Below are 17,301 nucleotides of genomic sequence, written 5' to 3' on the forward strand. Positions count from 1 at the left end.
TTTCTGTTGCTCTGCAGTGTCTTTCAGGTGCTGCTGAATGTACTGAGGCGGTCCTTGAAGATTCCCCATCCCCCCTCCCCCTTTCAGCACCAAACAAAAGATGTATTTTCCCTCTTGCCCTCTCCTCGCTGCTCTCTTCCTTCAGTCGGAGCAGGGGCTGCTGGACTGTCCGCTGTAGATCCGCCTCACTCATCACCACGCCATTCCATCTCGCCTCCGGGGGAAGGGTTTCTGTGACCTCATTTCGGTTGGGGTACAAACCAAAGAAAGCGCCGCCCAGGAGATAATAGATTGCTTTTGGACCCTGTCAGATGGGGGTGGTGCCTCGCTGCTGGGGCAGAGACCCCCCCCTTTACACAAGCGATGCGCCTGTGGGGGGTGGTCACCATGTCTGGTGTTTAAAAGAGACTGTGAAAGTACTACTCATGCTATAGACTTTTGCCCTCATAGTGCGTGCATTGTGACAGTGCTGGGATTAATTCTTTATTTACCAGTAAACTGCGTGTAGAATTTTTCCTATCCCATTTAGCATTTTTGCTAGCGATCTCGATCGCTAGTGAGGAGCAGGTCCAATATTCCAGAAAGCAGCCCGCAACCTCCCACCTTCTGACTCCTGGCTCCTGTCTGTCGTTCCTCACTGTGATCTCCCGCAATATTGAAAGGATGCTCGCTGACAACCAGTGGGGAAGAAAATCAGAAACACTCAAAAAGATCGTTTTTCAGCCCTGGTACTGCTTGTGTTCTAGTTTGCCAGTGAGGTTTTTTTTTTATTTTGGATTAGATGCTATTTATTTTTAGTCGTGATGTTTATTGATGTTGGGTAATTAAGCGTGGCTGCGTGGAGATTGCCCAAGGAGCTGCAGTTCGAAAGCTGTAGCGCTGACGCAACTTTTTGAGTTGAGCAGAACGGTTTGCGCCTATTGGGAAAGGTGTCAAAATGTCCCTCTGGAACTACTTGGCTGCATCTAGGCATGACTGATGCTTGGCAACATGAGATTAACACTAATTTAACTAGCTGAATTCATGTACATTTGATCAGTGACACTACTCAACTTCCCAACCATTTGATGAAAGTAGGTCAGTCCCCAGGGGGGTTTTTAGTTAATCTTCAAGGGATGGAAGATCGAAAATGATGAAAGGTACTATTCCTCCTAATTATTCCTCTGAAATGCCTAGCGGTATCTAACAATTTGCAAAATCTTTTCCACAAGACACTTTCACTTTCCCGGTTTGATCTCCACGGCTTCGTGGAAATGATAGTTGTGTTTTATTTCGGCAGAGCTAAGCCTTGAACGCAGATGACAGCAATTTGAGATTGAAATTTGCAACCCAGGAAGCAGGTTATTTCTACTCTTTGGGGCACTGCTTTCCTGATCCACACCCTGGCTCAGAGTTGCCGTGTGTGGACTGGTGACTGACCAGAGTTGAAGCAATGTGATAGTCCCCTCCCCTCCTCCAGGCTCTCCCCTGACATTCTGCAGTGTTCTTGGAGCAGTGTGAAGTGAACCTCCCCCCACCCCCCAACTTTCCTTCACTTTATACCTGATGATGCAGGTCATCAATGCAGAATCGATCAACTTGCAAGTGGTAAAATAAAAACAGAAGGTACTGGGGAGAAAATCAGCAACATCATTCCACATATTTAAATAGAGTAAGCAGATTGAGTTACCTTTATGTCCCTTTCACCGGCCGGTGCGGATGTTGACCAGCCGGCTGTTTTATTTCCAAAGTTTTCCAACCTTTCTGCTTTGCATTTTGCTATACCCAATCCGTCAAATAACGCATGCCACCACAAGTCTATGATAATGACTGACTTATGCATTATCCCAATGCAACTGCATTCCTGGGGAGGACAACAGCCGCCCTGTGGGAATCTCCACAGATCAGGAGCAGTGCCGATCCTTAAAATTCCATTTAGCAATCTGTCTTAAATTCCTTCGCCCACACCAAACCATTCTCTGACACTCCTCAACGCATTCCCCTAAATGAAAGCCCAAGTACTGAACGTGATTTTCAACGGGGAGAAGGAAAGTCCTGGCTTTTCTCTACTTGGGTAGATTGAGAGGGATAACAAGAAGGAACGGCTTGTTTTGATGTTGCCCAGTGCTGCCTTTGGGTACTCTGTAGGAATCACACTCTGTAGGAATTGCACTTCAACCACCTCCCTCCCTTGTCCAAACCTCATTGTGAAGCCAGAGCAGATTGCCTCACTTGGGACAGGGTAACTGAACTAAAGCAATAAATGGTCTCTGTTGCACAGGATGAGTGGGGGAATGCGAGAGGACCATTTGAAGTTTCTTGAATTAATCCGAGGCAATCTTATCTGGCGCTCACTGGCACATGGAGTGGGGAGGGGTAATCCCATCATATTACCTCAGAATTGATTTCTTTGTTGGGGGGTGTGGGGAACACTCAGAAATAATCCCCATGCAACATTTTTTTGGAACTTTTTGAATCGATAACTCGCAGAAAGCGAAGATTGAAATGGTACAGCGATCAAATCGTCACCTTGTCTGGAAGTGTGGAACTGACTGAAGGTGGATTCTGTTAGGTACCGGTGGGAGGTGGGGTCAGGAGAGGGGTATTCCCAATTCTACCTCCATGTTTTTGCTTGCTGTGTCACTACTTCCTTACACAGGGAGAGGTTTGATAGCCCCTGGAGGAAGCAGTAAGGAACGATTAGTGAAAATAGAAAGATGTGAACTCTGCTGGAAGACAAATTGGAATAATTTTTTGTCTTATCATACAAAACGAATGGTGCGTTCAAGGGTTTCAGAAGTTGTGTGGGTCCCGTTCAGCATCAACTCATTCCAGGCTCTTGGTCAACTCCGAAATGGGAATTGTTTTTTTTGGGAACCTCGAGACAGTAGCATGCATCTGTTGTGTCTGTGCCTCTTAATCTCCTCTGCGGCTTGGATGGCTGGAGTTTATGTAGGGAACCATCCTATCCTGACTCCTTACCCCCTCCCAGATTGGATGGATGTGCATTCTAAAACTACTATCTGAAGGTTGGAAGATTTTCCTACGCTGGTTGGCTACCCCATGACTGTCTCACCACGGTCAGTGAAATCTTCTGAGGTGGAAGTCTTGCCCAGAGTCATCCCAGAGATGGTCAGCGTGCTATTGAGAAACTCAAGGAGTTTGAGACTGCCCTCAGGAATCACACTGGGATGAAGGTTGCCCAAGTCACTGATTCCACGGATAGACGTTGCCAGACTTGTCCGTTGCAAACACTAGGCGACGTTACGCAGGCTTTAGCGAAATCCAGAGGGGGAGAAGGTACAAACTGACTGACTGATTACCCCGAAGGCTTACAGGCATTGTGACGTGCAACCCAACGGTACGAAAGTGGCGTGTAACCTTTGCCCCACCCCACCCACTCACGAGTTTGCTGTATCGGAAGAATGTAAGGATGGAAATGAGGAGCGAGGGGCAGAGCTTAAAGTGTGCAAATAAGTGCTTGTTTTGTAAGCGATTATTTATTAAAACCCATTTAGTGGGAAGGGGGGTGGGGTTGGGGATAAGGGCATGTATCCATGACTAATCCAAATTAAGCGGGAGTCTGGCATGAGCCCGAAGGAGCGGAGTGCCAGAATCCAGAGGTTTTCTCTTTAAAGGAAAAAGTGCAATAAATGTTTCAGGGCAGTTGTATCAAGACATTGCTGCATGCAAGTTACAGCAGGATGTGTATAAATTGATACTGTAACTTCCTGGCGCGGAGTATCCGACGTATAGTCTAACACTATGTATAGAGATAGCGTGAACCGGTATTGCTGGGCTGCTTCACGTTTTGTTTCCCGATTGTTTTCTCCAGTCCAAGAATTTTGTTGTGATAATAATTGTGTTTTTTTTTTGGCTGTCTCTGTTTGTTGTGGCAACTCTTGTACACTTTGTCTGTCTTAGAGATGTGGGTTCAGGCTGTGTGCCCTGCCAAAAAAAATATTGGCTGGGGTTAGCTGTACGTGGTGGTGGTGGTGGGGGGGAGGCTAATGTGTGGGTAGGTGTGTCCATCCTGGCATCTGTCATGGGCTAGCTGGAGCTGGACAGTGATTCCCCTTCATTTTCAGTGGGTCTCGTTATTTGTTTTTCTTGCCGGAAAGGTCAAAGAGCAGGTTGACCGCTGTTCTTGGCATCCTCTCGCGGGCGAGGCAGTCTGTACTGGTCTCTGGTGCCCAAAGCCTGCACGTTCAAGACCCCAAACAAGCGCAAAAATTCATTCAAAACAAGAACCGAGTGTTGTTATCACAGCTCTGCAGGGTGATACTCCACTCCTGAAGTCAAGTGCTGGGTAAACAGTGGCTTTCCAGCAGATGTCTGCTTTAGCACTGCTGAGAATAGAAGTGTAGGAAATGGGTGCAGGAGTAGGCTATTTAGCCCTTCGAGCCTGCCCCACCCTTCAATACGATCATGACTGATGAAGCACTTTCAGTATCCCACTCCCACTTTCCCTCCACACCCTGGATCCTTTTAATGAGTTGATAACCCGAAAGGATAATGCTGCCCGGTTGCGTTGACAGGAGCAGGTTTCGAGGTCTGCTTTCCATTTCAGAAAGTGGCACACTTAGAAACTGTGCAACACATCCAAACCTGGTACCCTCTGGGTCTCTCCTCACTATTCCTATTTATTTACCGCTCTCTATAGAGAGAGGGCTCCGCCACTCCCATTCTCTTCACAATCCCAGGATTGTGACTGGCAAATCTACCTAATGTAGATGCAATGATACAAGGGAAGACAGCAACCTTGTCCTCAAAGTGAACCAAGCAGCTGTTAGTTTGAAGAGAAGCATTTTTTTTTGGGAAGGAGGGTAGAGAGGCTATGCTGCTAGAATTTGGGTCCCATGTTTTCATCTGCCTTTTTTAAAAAATTAACATTGAAGTCCCCAACAGCTAAGCGGACTGCGCTTCTGCTGTACAAGGTCAGGAATATCTGGGGCAGCCAGAAGGTGTCACGGATCAGTTTGAACATCCTACCTGGGTGCAGAAATATCAGTCAGGGTTGCCCATTCCTGGCCCCCAGGAGGGTGGGCTGGAGAGGATGTGATTGAGGGGTGACCTCTCCTGCTCTGGGCCACTCTGCCGAATGCTCAGCCTGGAGGCACAGTGGTTAGCACTGCTACCTCACAACGCCAGGGACCTGGATTCAAATCTGGCCTTGGGTCACTGTGTGGAGTCTGTGTGGGTTTCCTCTGGGTGCTCCGGTTTCCTCCCACTGTCCAAAGATTGAGTGTTAGGTGGATTGGCCATGCTAAATTGCCCCTTAGTGTCAGGGGGATTAGCTAGGGTAAATACATGGTATTATGGAGATGGGATTGTGGTCGGTGCAGACTTGATGGGCTTTGGGATTCTGTGAATGACCCTGAGAGGTGGTCACAAAGCTGGATGGCAATCAGAAGGGAGGCAGGGGTGGGCGGGTAGTGGGCGAAAAGAATTAGGACCCATAACACAGAATTTGCTTGCGGGCTATTAAGGTTTTATTTATTTTCGATGTGGGACCAAGTGAACAGCAGCTGTTTGTTTCCAGAGGCAAGAAAGACAAAGCTATAAGCACGGTGAATAGGGGCACCACTGAAATGAGGTTGTAATCACAAACACTCTAAAATGAGAATGGGAGCCTGGGAGAAGAACACAGATTTTATTGCTAGCTAGAACAATGAAGACTTTTGCCAGGATTGATCTGGGATGTAGGATGGTGAATGGGGGGGAGAGGAAGGGAGCAAATGTCCATGGCATGGCAGTTGGTGATTTCTAATAACACTGCTTTTAAATGACTGTTATAACATGTGGGAATTATTGAGTGAAGAGGATAGCCCTCCCCGTCTGAGGAGTGCGTCAGACGTAAAGCTGCAGCCCGCAGATTCTGAGCAGAGATGATTGTTCCACCCCTCCCCAGTCTTTTCTATTGTGCAGTACAGTATTCTGAGCAAAAGGCAACACCGACTTCACTCTCCTATTCCTGACCCCCTCCGCCATTGTTTTCTGCTGATAAAACCAACAGGAGGTTCATGTGAACCAGTTCCCAATTTAAATGACCCCTTGCTATATCAGTGATCTCCTTGCTTGATCTTGTAGCAATGCTCGCTAAATGGAGGTTTCTCCAGGTGTTGCAGAGTGAGGAATGTGATGTGATCCATTCTCCCCGTGTACCAGTGGGTGTGAGTATGGGTTTGTGGGGTGCATTGATTCCACAGTTTCAATCATTTTCACAATAAAAGAGGACAGACACTAACTTAGAATTTCCTCCACTGCTAGACCAGTAATTCCTCCTCTCCCCGTTAGTCCAGCTCCAAAGCTGGAGGCAGGCGAAGGTAGAGGAGATATGACTGACCGATGCTGGAGTTAGACCAACTTCACAAACCGGCTAAAATACTCTACTTTTCTCCACTAGGCTGATGTCTGTTGGCTGATTGCTCCCTCTCTCCTCCTCTCTGTCCCCTCCAACCCTCCATCTCTGAAACTCCTCTCTCCTATTCTCTGTCCTCCCCCCTCTCCTCCTCTCCTCTGCCCTCTCTCTGTCTTCCTCTCTGCCCTCCCCCCTCTCTGCCCTACAGGTGCTGACTGAGTCACTGTGCTATCACAGTTACTAATAGCTCAGTTCTCTGTGATCAGGTGGATATCTCTTCCCCACTCCTCCCTGGCCATTTGTGGCTCTCGATGCTCACTCTCAGTGGGTGGCTTTGCCCTGTGAAGCATTTTAGCAGAATCTGAGAAGGTGTTCACCTGTGCAGTCAGTAGCAGTGACCGAGAACATGTTGCCCTTGGGCTGACAGTGCTGATCTGATTCTAAATCCTTTCAATTGCCTTTCCTTCAGGTGCTAAAGAAAGCACCCACTGTTTGAATTCTTTCTGCACCAAAGGGCACCCAACATTTCTGCTCTTCAGTGTCAGAGTGGCAATGCCACTAGCTAAAGACTTGCACAGCTGCAACATCGGGTATTGTAAGGCCAGGAAGTTTGCTGGGAAGAGACCCTAATTTCTGTTCCCATGTACCTCTCTCGCCCCGTCTATCTCTCTCTCTGTTTGTCTCTCTAAGTCCATACCTAACTTTCTTCCTTTTTGCCCCTTTACTCCAGTTTTGTGAGAATTCCCCAGCTCCTTCCAATATTGTTGAAAGGAGAGACATATTGTCAAAGCTTTTCAGCTTGTACTCATCAGGATAAACCCAAGAACACCAAACTTCAAACAATTGCAATCAGCTTGTGCTGATTGGTTGATGAGTTGCCTCTGGCCGGGAGCCCTAGTTTCTTTTCTCCTAGGGTGAAATTTGTTGTCATCTTTTGAAATTTGGCATTCTTGTATTTATCCTGATGAGTGCAGGATGAAAAGCTTCAGCAATGAGCCTCTCTCCTCAGCAAGATTTCAGAGTTCTCAATTTTCATCCCACCATGCAGAATTCATCTGCCACCTTACATCCCTCTGTCCTTCTAGTTTAAGCCCTAACCATTTCTCTGTCAGTAGGACCTAGGCTTGTTGACTGCCGTTATTATCTGCCCTGGCTATTAAGAATGAGAGCATTCAGAGTAACCCTGCAAAGCAGTTTTTTTTAAAACTTGCAGTGAATTTGCAGAGCGGCACAGTGGTACAGCGGTTTAGCGCTGCTGCCTCAGCACCAGGGACCCGGATTCAAATCCTGGCTTGGGTCACTGTGTGGAGTTTGCTCATTCTCCCCATGGTTGCGTGGGTTTCCTCTGGGTGCTCCGGTTTCATCCCACAGTCCAAAAGACACGCTGGTTAGGTGCATTGGCTGTGCTAAATTCTCCCTCAGTGTCTCCAAACAGGTGCCAGAGTGTGGCGACTGGAAGAATTTCACAGCAACTTCAATGCAATGTTAATTTAAACTGACTTGTTACACTAATAAATAAACTTTAAAAAAACTTTAAAAACATGGACTTTGCTGATTTCCTCTCACAGTTCAAAGACATATAGTTTAGGTGCATTGGCCATGATAAGTTGCCCCTTAATGTCCAAAGATGTGTCAGTTAGGTGGACTGGCCATGTTAAATTGTTCCTTAGTGTCCAAAGATATGTAGGTTAGGGGGATTGGCCAGGGGATAAGCTTACTTAAGGAGTAAGCCTAATAAATAAATAAAACCTTAAACTACCCTGAATTTGCTGTCGGACAGCGCTGGCTCCTTTGGTTTTTAATAATTCCTGGATCATCCCATTGTTATTGCTCCTTTGGGAGCAGGGGAGTGGGATGGTTTATAAGGAACGTCGGCATTCCTTTCACCTCTGAGTGGAAGCTTTTAAAGATCAGACAGTGCCCAAAGTCAGTGTTGTTTTTTTGTTCGTCATTGTACCCACAGGTGACGGAGCACACATCTCTGCCCACAATCACTGTATGTTGAAGCCTCCTCAAGTAGCTGCACTTGTACAGAATGTTTGATTATTATGTTGATTCTGGGCAAGTGGACATAATTCCACCGGGCCCCTCCAGGCTCTGAAATGAACCTAGTGCAATTATGTGAGTTTTACAGCATCTTTTGGGTTTATTCAGAATCTTGGTTAATAATTAAAAATAAAAAAAAGATTTCTTAAATTCTGCGGCGTCGCCTCTTTTTGATGTTTCTTCTTTCCTGCTGCCCGCTCTCCCAGACACTCATCGACCGGCCCATAGGTTTAAGGTGAGAAGGGAGAGATACAAAAGGGTCCAGAGGGGCAATTGTTTCACAGAGGGTCATGAGTGCCTGGAACAAGCTGCCAGAGGTAGTAGTAGAGAAGGGTACAGTTTTGTACTTTAAAAAGCATTTAGACAGTTACATGCTGTCTAAGGATCTTTGATGAGTTGCTGCAGTGCATATTGTAGATAATACACACTGCTGCCACTGTTCATCAGTGGTGGAGGGAGTGAATGTTTGTGGATGGGGTGCCAATCATGTGGGGCTGCTTTGTCCCTGAATGGTGTTGAGCTTCTTTGTCCCTGAATGGTGTTGAGCTTCTTGAGTATTGTTGGGTAAGATGGTTATAGAGGGATGGGGCGAAATGCAGGCAGTTGGGACAAGTTGGTGGTTTAGAAAGCAAAGGGCGGTATGGACAAGTTGGGCTGAAGGGCCTGTTTCCATGCTGTAAAGCTCTATGACCTGGGATATGATGAACTGACCCAGCCCCCCTCCAAGAAGAAAGTGTTCTTTAGATTGTCCTGCTGTGCTAATGGACCTTTTTTTTTATTATTCATTCATGGGACATGACCGTCGCTGGCTGGTCAGCATTAATTTCCCTGACAAAGGGTCGTCCAGACTCAACGTTGACTGTACTCTCTCCCCACAGATGCTGTCAGACCGACTGAGATTTTCCAGCATTTTCTGTTTTTGTTTCAGATTCCAGCAGTATGTTGCTTTGATCTTTATTGCCCATCCCTAATTGCCCCTTGAGAAGGTGGTGTGAGCTGCCTCCTTGAATCTCTGCAGTCCACCTGCTGTGGGTTGATCCACAATGCCATTTGGATGGGAATTCCAGGATTTTGGCCCAGTGACTGTGAAGGAACGGCCAACATATTTTCAAATCAGGATGGTGAGTGGCTTGGAGGGGAGCTTGTAAATAAATGGTGGTGGTGCTAAATTGCCCCTTAGTGTCATGGGGGCTAGCAGGGATAAATATTTGAGTGGGATTGTTGTCAGTGTAGTTGATGGGCCAAATGGCCTCTTCTGCACAGTAGGGATTCTATGACCACCACTTGCAAATTCCTCCTGCAGCCATATACTGTCCTTATTTGGAAATATATCGGCCATTCCTTCACTGTCCCTGGGAACTCTCTTCCTAAAAGCACTGTGGATGTGCCTACACCTCGGGGACTGCAGCAGTTCAAGAAGGCAGGCTCACCACCACCACCTCGAGAGCAATGCTGGCCTGGTCAGCAAACATCCACATAAAAACACAAACCAGAAGCAGGTATAGGCCATTCGGCCCTTCAAGCCTGCTCCCCCATTCATTTTAATCATAGCTGATCATATTCAATATCCTGATTTCCGCCCCTCCGTATCCCCTTAGCCCCAAAAGCTATCTAATTTCTTCTTGAAATCAGACAATGTTTTGGCCTCACTACTTTCTTGGAGTGAATTCCACACATTCACCATGCTCTGGGTGAAGAAATTTCTCCCCACCTCAGTCCCTTATCCTCAAACTATAACCCTAGTTCTGGACTCCCCCACCATTGGGAACATTCTGAATCTACCCTGTCTAATCCTGTTAGAGTTTTATAAATTCCCATGAAATCCCCTCTCACTCTTCTAAACTCCAGTGAATATAATCCTAGCCGACTTAGTCTGTCGTCTTATGACAGATCTGCCATCCCAGAAATCAGCCTGGTAAACTTTTGCTGCACTCCCTCTATTGCAAGGACATCCTTCCTCAGATAAGGACACCAAGACTGCACACAATACTCCAGGTGTGGCCTCACCAATAATCTATACAATTGTAGAGATGCCGGCACTGGACTGGGGTGGGCGCAGTAAGAAGTCTCACAACACCAGGTCAAAGTCCAACAGGTTTATTTGGTATCACGAGCTTTCGGACCACTGCCCCTTCATCAGGTAATGGACTTTAATCTGGTGTTTTTAGCTTTCTTACTATACAATTGCAGCAAAACACCCCCATCCCTATGTTCAAATCCTCTCGCTACGAAGGCCATCATATCATTTATTTTCTTATGGCCTGCTGTACCTGAGTGCTTACTTTCAACCACTGTTGCACTGATCACCAAGATTTTGCTCAGTATCTACCTCTGTCAATTTACACCCATTCAAGTAATAATCTGTCTTCATATTATTGCTACCAAAGTGGATAACCTCGCTTCTTTCCACACTATACTGCATTTATCACCCAGCCTGTCTAAATCACGCTGAAGTATCTCTGCATTGTCACCCAACTTTGTATCATTTGCAAATTTGGAGATAATACATTTAGTTCCCTCTTCCAAATCATTAATACATAATGTGAATAGTTGGGGTCCTAACACAGATCCCCGTGGAACCCCACTAGTCACTGCCAATCAGAAAAAGATCCATTTATCTCAACATTTTGCTTCTTACCTGCTAACCAGCTTCCGATCCATCTCAAGACATTACCTACAATCCCTTGTGCTTTATCTTTACATAGAAGGACTTGTGAGGACTTGTCCAAAGCTTCCTGAAAGTCTAAATAAACTGCATCCACTGGTTCTTCTCAGTCAACGAGTTACATCCTCAAAGAATTCCAATAGATTTGTCAAGCATGATTTCTCCACAACCTCGAAAGAACTTTTAAAAATTCCACTCCTGTGACAGCCTGTACGCAACATCTAACTAATTGGCTGTACACTGTGTAGGAAAACCCATTGTCACAAGACATGCCAAATCAGTGCATGTTTCTTCTTTTGGGGTACATAGCCCGAGGGGAACCAGTTTGCTTTCTTGCTCAAGATCCACACGTGAATGCTTTCAATTGGGATAGCGGATTAACTATCTGCTGCCTGTGTGGATTCTAACTCAACACACTGAACTTAACCTTGGGGAACCTCCCTGGCTCACAGTCTATGAGGCTCAATAGAATGTTGGGTGCTAAATTGATTTATTATTGTCACATGTATTGGGTTACATTGAAAAGTACTGTTTCTTGTGCGCTCTACAGACAAAGCATACCGTTCATAGCGTACACAGGAGAGAATCGCCTTTCCATGCACAGCCAGCTGGTTAGATGGTGAGATAACACACTTCCCGTATAGGCTCTCAGAAGAGCAGAATTTTAAAAAGTTCTTTCGAGGTTGTGGGGAAATCATGCTTGACAAATCTATTGGAGTTCTTTCAGGGTGTAACTAGTAGAGTTGACCAAGGAGGACCAGTGGATGTAGTTATTTAGACTTTCAGAGGGTTTTGGACAAGTCCTCACATAACAGACTACTATGTAAAGAAGGTCCATTCAAAAGTCTGATGGCAGCAGGGAAGAAGCCGTTCTTGAGTCGGTTGGTATGTGACCTCAGACTTTTGTATCTTTTTCCCGATGGAAGAAGGTGGAAGAGAGAATGTCCGGGGTGTGTGGGGTCTTTGATTATGCTGGCTGCTTTGCTGAGGCAGCGGGAAGTGTAGACAGAGTCAATGGGTGGGAGGCTGGTTTGCATGATAGGTTGGGCTTCATTCACAACCTTTTGTAGTTTCTTGCAGTCTTGGTCAGAGCAGGAGCCGTACCAAACTGTGTTACATCTGGATAGGATGCTTTTTGTGGTGCATCTGTAAAAGTTGGTGAGAGTTGTAGCTGACATGCCAAATTTCCTTAACCCCTTGAGAAAGCAGAGGCATTGGTGGGCTTTCTTAACTATAGTGTCAGCATGAGGCGACCAAGACAGGTTGTTGGTGATTTGGACACCTAAAAAATTGAAGCTCTCGACCATTTCCACTTCATCCCTGTCGATGTAGACAGGGTCATGACCTCCACTACGCTTCCTGAAGTGGATGACTATTAGTGCCGCGCCAGTTCACCAGATTCTCTACCTCGCCCCTGTACTCTGTCTCATCATTGTTCGAGATCTGACCCACTACAGTGGTGTCATCAGCAGACTTGAAGATGGAGGGGAATGCAGTCATAAGTGTATAAGGAGTATAGTAAGGGACTGAGGACACAGCCTTGTGGGGCACCAATGTTGAGGATGATCGTGGTTGTTGCGTATTCTTACTGATTGTGGTCTATGAGTTAGGAAGTCTAGGATCCAGTCACGGAGGGATTATCTGCTTTGGCTCTGTAATACCCTCAGCTAGGAAAACTCTTATCGGCCACTTCATTTGGAGTGTCAGCACTTGATTAAATGCCTGCCTCTCTACAGCGGATAGCTATAATCTCAGGGATAATGACAGGGGGAAAAGCCAGCATTGTGTGACTTAAGCCTCTGCAATCGTTCCTCTGATTGAGATACTGTGTAGCTGTATTGATGGTAAAAAGACCACACAAGATTCTAAAGCAAATAAAGGAAGAAAACAATTGAAAAGAATTCAGCAGGTCTGTGGAGAGAGAATCTTAGAGTCCCTACAGTGCAGAAGAAGGCCATTTGGTCCATCAAGTCTGCACCAACCACAACACCACCCAATGCCTATCTCTCTTACCCCAAGTATTTATCCTGCTAGTTCCCCGACTCTAAGGGGCAATTTAGAACGGCCAATCTACCTAACAAGCATGTCTTTCGGACTGTGGGAGGAAACTGGAGCACCCAGAGGAAACCCACGCAGAGAACATGCAAACTCCACATAGTGACCCAAGCCGGGAATCGAACCCAGGTCTCTGGCACTGTGAGGCAGCAGTACTAACCACTGTGCCACCCTGAAATAGAAATAGTTCCTTTTTTTGTTGAGGTGGTTGGCCTTTCATCAGAATTGGAAGGTAGAAATGTAGCAGGATTGCAAGCGGAGGAAGGGAGGGGAATAGAACGAAAGTCAGGATCAGGGCGAAAAATAGGAGTGGTTGAATCCCTTTAACAAATGCAAAACACTCCCACTGCCAGAGATCGGAAACAAAGCCAAAATGCAGGTAAGGCCCTTTGAGGCTGCTCTGCCATTTAACAAGATCATGGCTGACCTGATAGTTACCTCAAATCTGCATCCTGCCTACCCTCCCCCGTTATCTATCGCCACACTCCCCCCTTGCTTAACAAGAATCTATCCACCCCTCTACCTTAAAAATATTCAAAGACTCTATTCCCACCATGTTCTCAGGAAGAGACTCACAACCCTATGAGAGAGAAAAAAATTACCTCATTTCCCTTTTAAATTAGTTACCCCTTGCTTTTACACCTTAGTCAGATCTCTAGAAGGCGGTGACATAATTGGTGGAGGAGGCTCGAAGGGCGAGAAAAACGCACAGAAAGACTTGCATTGATTTAGTGTTATTCACGATCACCAGACGTGTCAAAGCATTTTACAGCCAGCTGAGCACTTTGTTTTGAAGCGCAGTGACTGTTGTCATGCATGAAACGCAGCAGCCATCCTAAGTTGCCCCTTAGTGTCCAGAGATGTGCAGGTTAGGTGGATTGGCCGTGCAGTCGTATCCCTACGGTGCAGAAGGAGGCCATTCACCCCATCGAGTCTGCACCACCAACAATCCCACCCAGGTCCTAATCCTCTCACCCCATATATTTACTCTAGCTAGTCTGCCTGAGACTAAGGGTCAATTTAGCATGGCCAATCCACCTAACCTGCACATCTTTGGACTGCGGGAGGAAACCAGAGCACGCAGACACAGGAAAAACGTGCAAACTCCACACAGATAGTGACCCAAGCTGGGAATTGAACCCAGGTCCCTGACTTTTGTGTAACTGGCAAGTACGCAGGCAGATATTGGCCTTTATCCGTGTATTGGTCTCTGTAGCCCTCTGCATAGTCTGCTCCTTTGGTCTGGTCTGATACTCAGGCTCTGGTTTTCCTTCCATTGTTGGTGCGGTGGCTCTCTTCGTGGTACCAGTTGCTGGTGGTGCTCACCATTGTTCTGTTCCTGTCGCGCGCTCTCTGCCTCTTTCTAGTTCATGCTCTTCCTTCCGCTGTGCTGCACCTTTTATCCTTCATTGGTTTTGCAGCCTTTTGGGCGGTCTCTTGATCACCACCAATCAATCAATCAGGGTCTGACCACCTTGATTGATAGAGTCCAATGAGGTGCTGCCATTCCAATCTCTGTGTGTGTACCCAGGGGCCATGCCGTGGATGCTGGAGGCACATAGATCACAGGGTTGTGAATGTAGCCCAATCCATTGACTTTAGCTACACTTAGCCAGCATAATCATGGACCTCACGCACCCTGGACATTCTCTCTTCCACCTTTCCCAGTTGGGAAAAAGATACAAAAGTCTGAGGTCACGACTCAAAAACAGCTTCTTCCCTGCTGCCATCAGACTTTTGAATGGACTTACCTTGCATTAAGCTGATTTTCTTCACACCCGAGCTATGACTAATACTACATGCTGCACTCTCTCCTTCTCTATGAATGGCATGCTTTGTCTGTATAGTGCGCAAGAAACGATACTTTTCACTGTATCCCAACACGTGACAATAATAAATCAAATCTTCCATCCATGCTGAAATGTAACTTCAAATGCATGAAGCTGTATCTTGTATATTAACCTTTTATGTGGCACCTTAGCAAATCCCTTTTGGAAATCCAGGTATACTACAACTGTTGGTTCTCCTTTATCTATTCTCCTTGTTATCCTCAAAAACTAGAATATATTTGTCAAACAGGATTTCCCTCTCATAAAACCATGATCTAATCATACAGGTGAAAAAAAGGCAATGTCTTCATAGTCCCAGATAACCAAATGATGGTCTTCCACAGAATTCCCTATAGTGCAGAAGGAGGCCATTCAGCCCATCAAGTCTACACCAACTCTTCGATAAGAGTATCACACCCATACTCACTTCCCCCTACCCTATTGCTGTACCCCAGTGCATTTACCACATCTAACCTGCATATCTTTTGGACACTATGGGGAAATTTTATCATGTCCAGTCCATCTAAACCTGCATATCTTGGGATTTTGGACCCTTTGAGGGGGAGAGCTGACTGGTGATGATTTAATCTGAGGGTCATCACACCTCAGACAAGGGGCAAGGTTGAGAAGGCACCTTCATGAACAACCTCAGTTGGTACAGGAATTGAACCCATGCTGTTGGCTTTGCTCTGTGTCACGAACCAGCTGTCTGAACAACTGAGCTAAATCGATTCATACAATCCTTTCTGGGTGAGGTAGACTTGGGATCTGCTTCTTAGCTCTGACCCTGAATTAATTTGATTTAATTTGAAGTATTATTTTCACATGTATTGGGATACAGTGTTTATACCGGGTGGATTGTTTCTTGTGCGCTATACAGACAAAAATATACCGTTCATAGGGGAGAATGAAAGGAGGGAGTGCAGAATAGAGTCACAGTAAGTAGTCTCACAACACCAAGTTAAAGTCCAACAGGTTTATTTTGCAGTACGAGATTTCGGAGCGTTGCCCCTTCATCAAATGGGGTGGAGGAGAAACTCTTACTGCAGAACTATTGTCGCACCTGGATTTCCGGGGGAGCCCCTTTGGCTGCGGTACCCAGCGGGGCGGACGTGGCCGAGGGGGAGCGGAAGGAGGGGAGCTCAGCGGGGCGGAAGTTGTCACTGCGGCCTGGCTAAGAGGGGAAGAAAAGATGGCGGAGCGCGGTTAAGGGTTCAGGTGAAAGGAGCGGATGGAGGAGGCGGGAATGAAGGCCATTGAGCCCGGGGAGAGGAGCGGGGGAAGCGGGACAGAGTGGGGAGTGATGGGGAACAGGAGGCGGGGAATTGGGGGAGCGGGTGTAGGAGCAGGAGGGGGGAGTGATGGGGAGCGGGTGAGGAGGACGGGGAGGGGGGAGTAGGTGAGCGCGGGGGGGGGCGTGTGGGAGAGCGGAGGGGGTTATAGGGGAATGGGGGGGAGTGGGGGGGATGTGGGAGGGGGGACGACGAGGTGGGGGGGGAGTGTGTGTGGGGGGAACGAGGTGTGTGGGGAGGTACGAGGCGGGGGGAGGGGAGGTACGAGGCGGGGGGAGGGGGGGGTACGAGGCGGGGGGAGGGGGGGTACGAGGTGTGTGGGGGGGGTACGAGGCGGGGGGAGTGGGGGTACGGAGCGGGGGGGACCAGGTGTGTTGGGGGGGTACAAGGCGGGGGGAGTGATGGGGGGACGAGGTGTGTGGGGGGGTACGAGGTGGGGGGAGTGGTGGGGGCGGTACGAGGCGGGGGGAGTTGGGGGGGAACGAGGTGTGGGGGGGAACGAGGGGGGGGAGTGGGGGGGTACGAGGTGGGGGGGGACGAGGCGGGGGGAGTGGGGGGGGACGAGGTGCGTGTGGGGTACGAGGTGTGTGTGGGGGTACGAGGCGGGGGGGGACGAGGTGCGTGTGGGGGGACGAGGTGTGTGTGGGGGTACGAGGCAGGGGGGACGAGGTGTGTGTGGGGGTATGAGGCGGGGGGGACGACGTGTGTGTGGGGGTACGAGGCGGGGGGGACGAGGTGTGTGGGGGGGTACGAGGCGGGGAGGGACGAGGTGTGTGTGGGGGTACGAGGCGGGGAGGGACGAGGTGTGTGTGGGGGGACGAGGTGTGTGGGGGGGGACGAGGTGTGTGGGGGGGGACGAGGTGTGTGTGGGGGTACGAGGCGGGGGGGACGAGGTGTGTGTGGGGGTACGAGGCGGGGGGGACGAGGAGTGTGTGGGGGTACGAGGCGGGGGGGAGTGGGGGGGGGACGCGGTGTGTGTGGGGGTACGAGGCGGGGGGGGACGAGGTGTGTGTGGGGGTACGAGGCGGGGGGGGACGAGGTGTGTGTGGGGGTACGAGGCGGGGGGGGACGAGG

At 48.1% G+C, this 17,301-nt stretch overlaps 2 protein-coding genes across 3 annotated transcripts in view; both read left to right on the forward strand.

Annotated features, from left to right (window-relative positions):
• LOC145339101 (protein phosphatase 1 regulatory subunit 37-like) overlaps positions 1 to 8,520 on the forward strand; it is a 57,894-nt gene extending 49,374 nt beyond the window's left edge. Inside the window, exon 13 of the mRNA XM_080183535.1 lies at positions 18 to 8,520. The gene's annotated coding sequence lies outside the window, so the exon portion shown is untranslated. The remainder of the gene's footprint in view (positions 1 to 17) is intronic.
• Positions 8,521 to 16,094: 7,574 nt separating this feature from the next.
• clasrp (CLK4-associating serine/arginine rich protein) overlaps positions 16,095 to 17,301 on the forward strand; it is a 51,032-nt gene continuing 49,825 nt past the window's right edge. For both annotated transcript variants that reach the window (XR_013885951.1, XM_080183536.1), the window contains exon 1: positions 16,095 to 16,153. The gene's annotated coding sequence lies outside the window, so the exon portion shown is untranslated. The remainder of the gene's footprint in view (positions 16,154 to 17,301) is intronic.

Source organism: Carcharhinus amblyrhynchos, unplaced genomic scaffold (genome assembly GCF_965287045.1).
Source record: "Carcharhinus amblyrhynchos unplaced genomic scaffold, sCarAmb.v2.hapA chromosome_324, whole genome shotgun sequence".
Taxonomy (NCBI): Eukaryota; Metazoa; Chordata; class Chondrichthyes; order Carcharhiniformes; family Carcharhinidae; genus Carcharhinus; species Carcharhinus amblyrhynchos.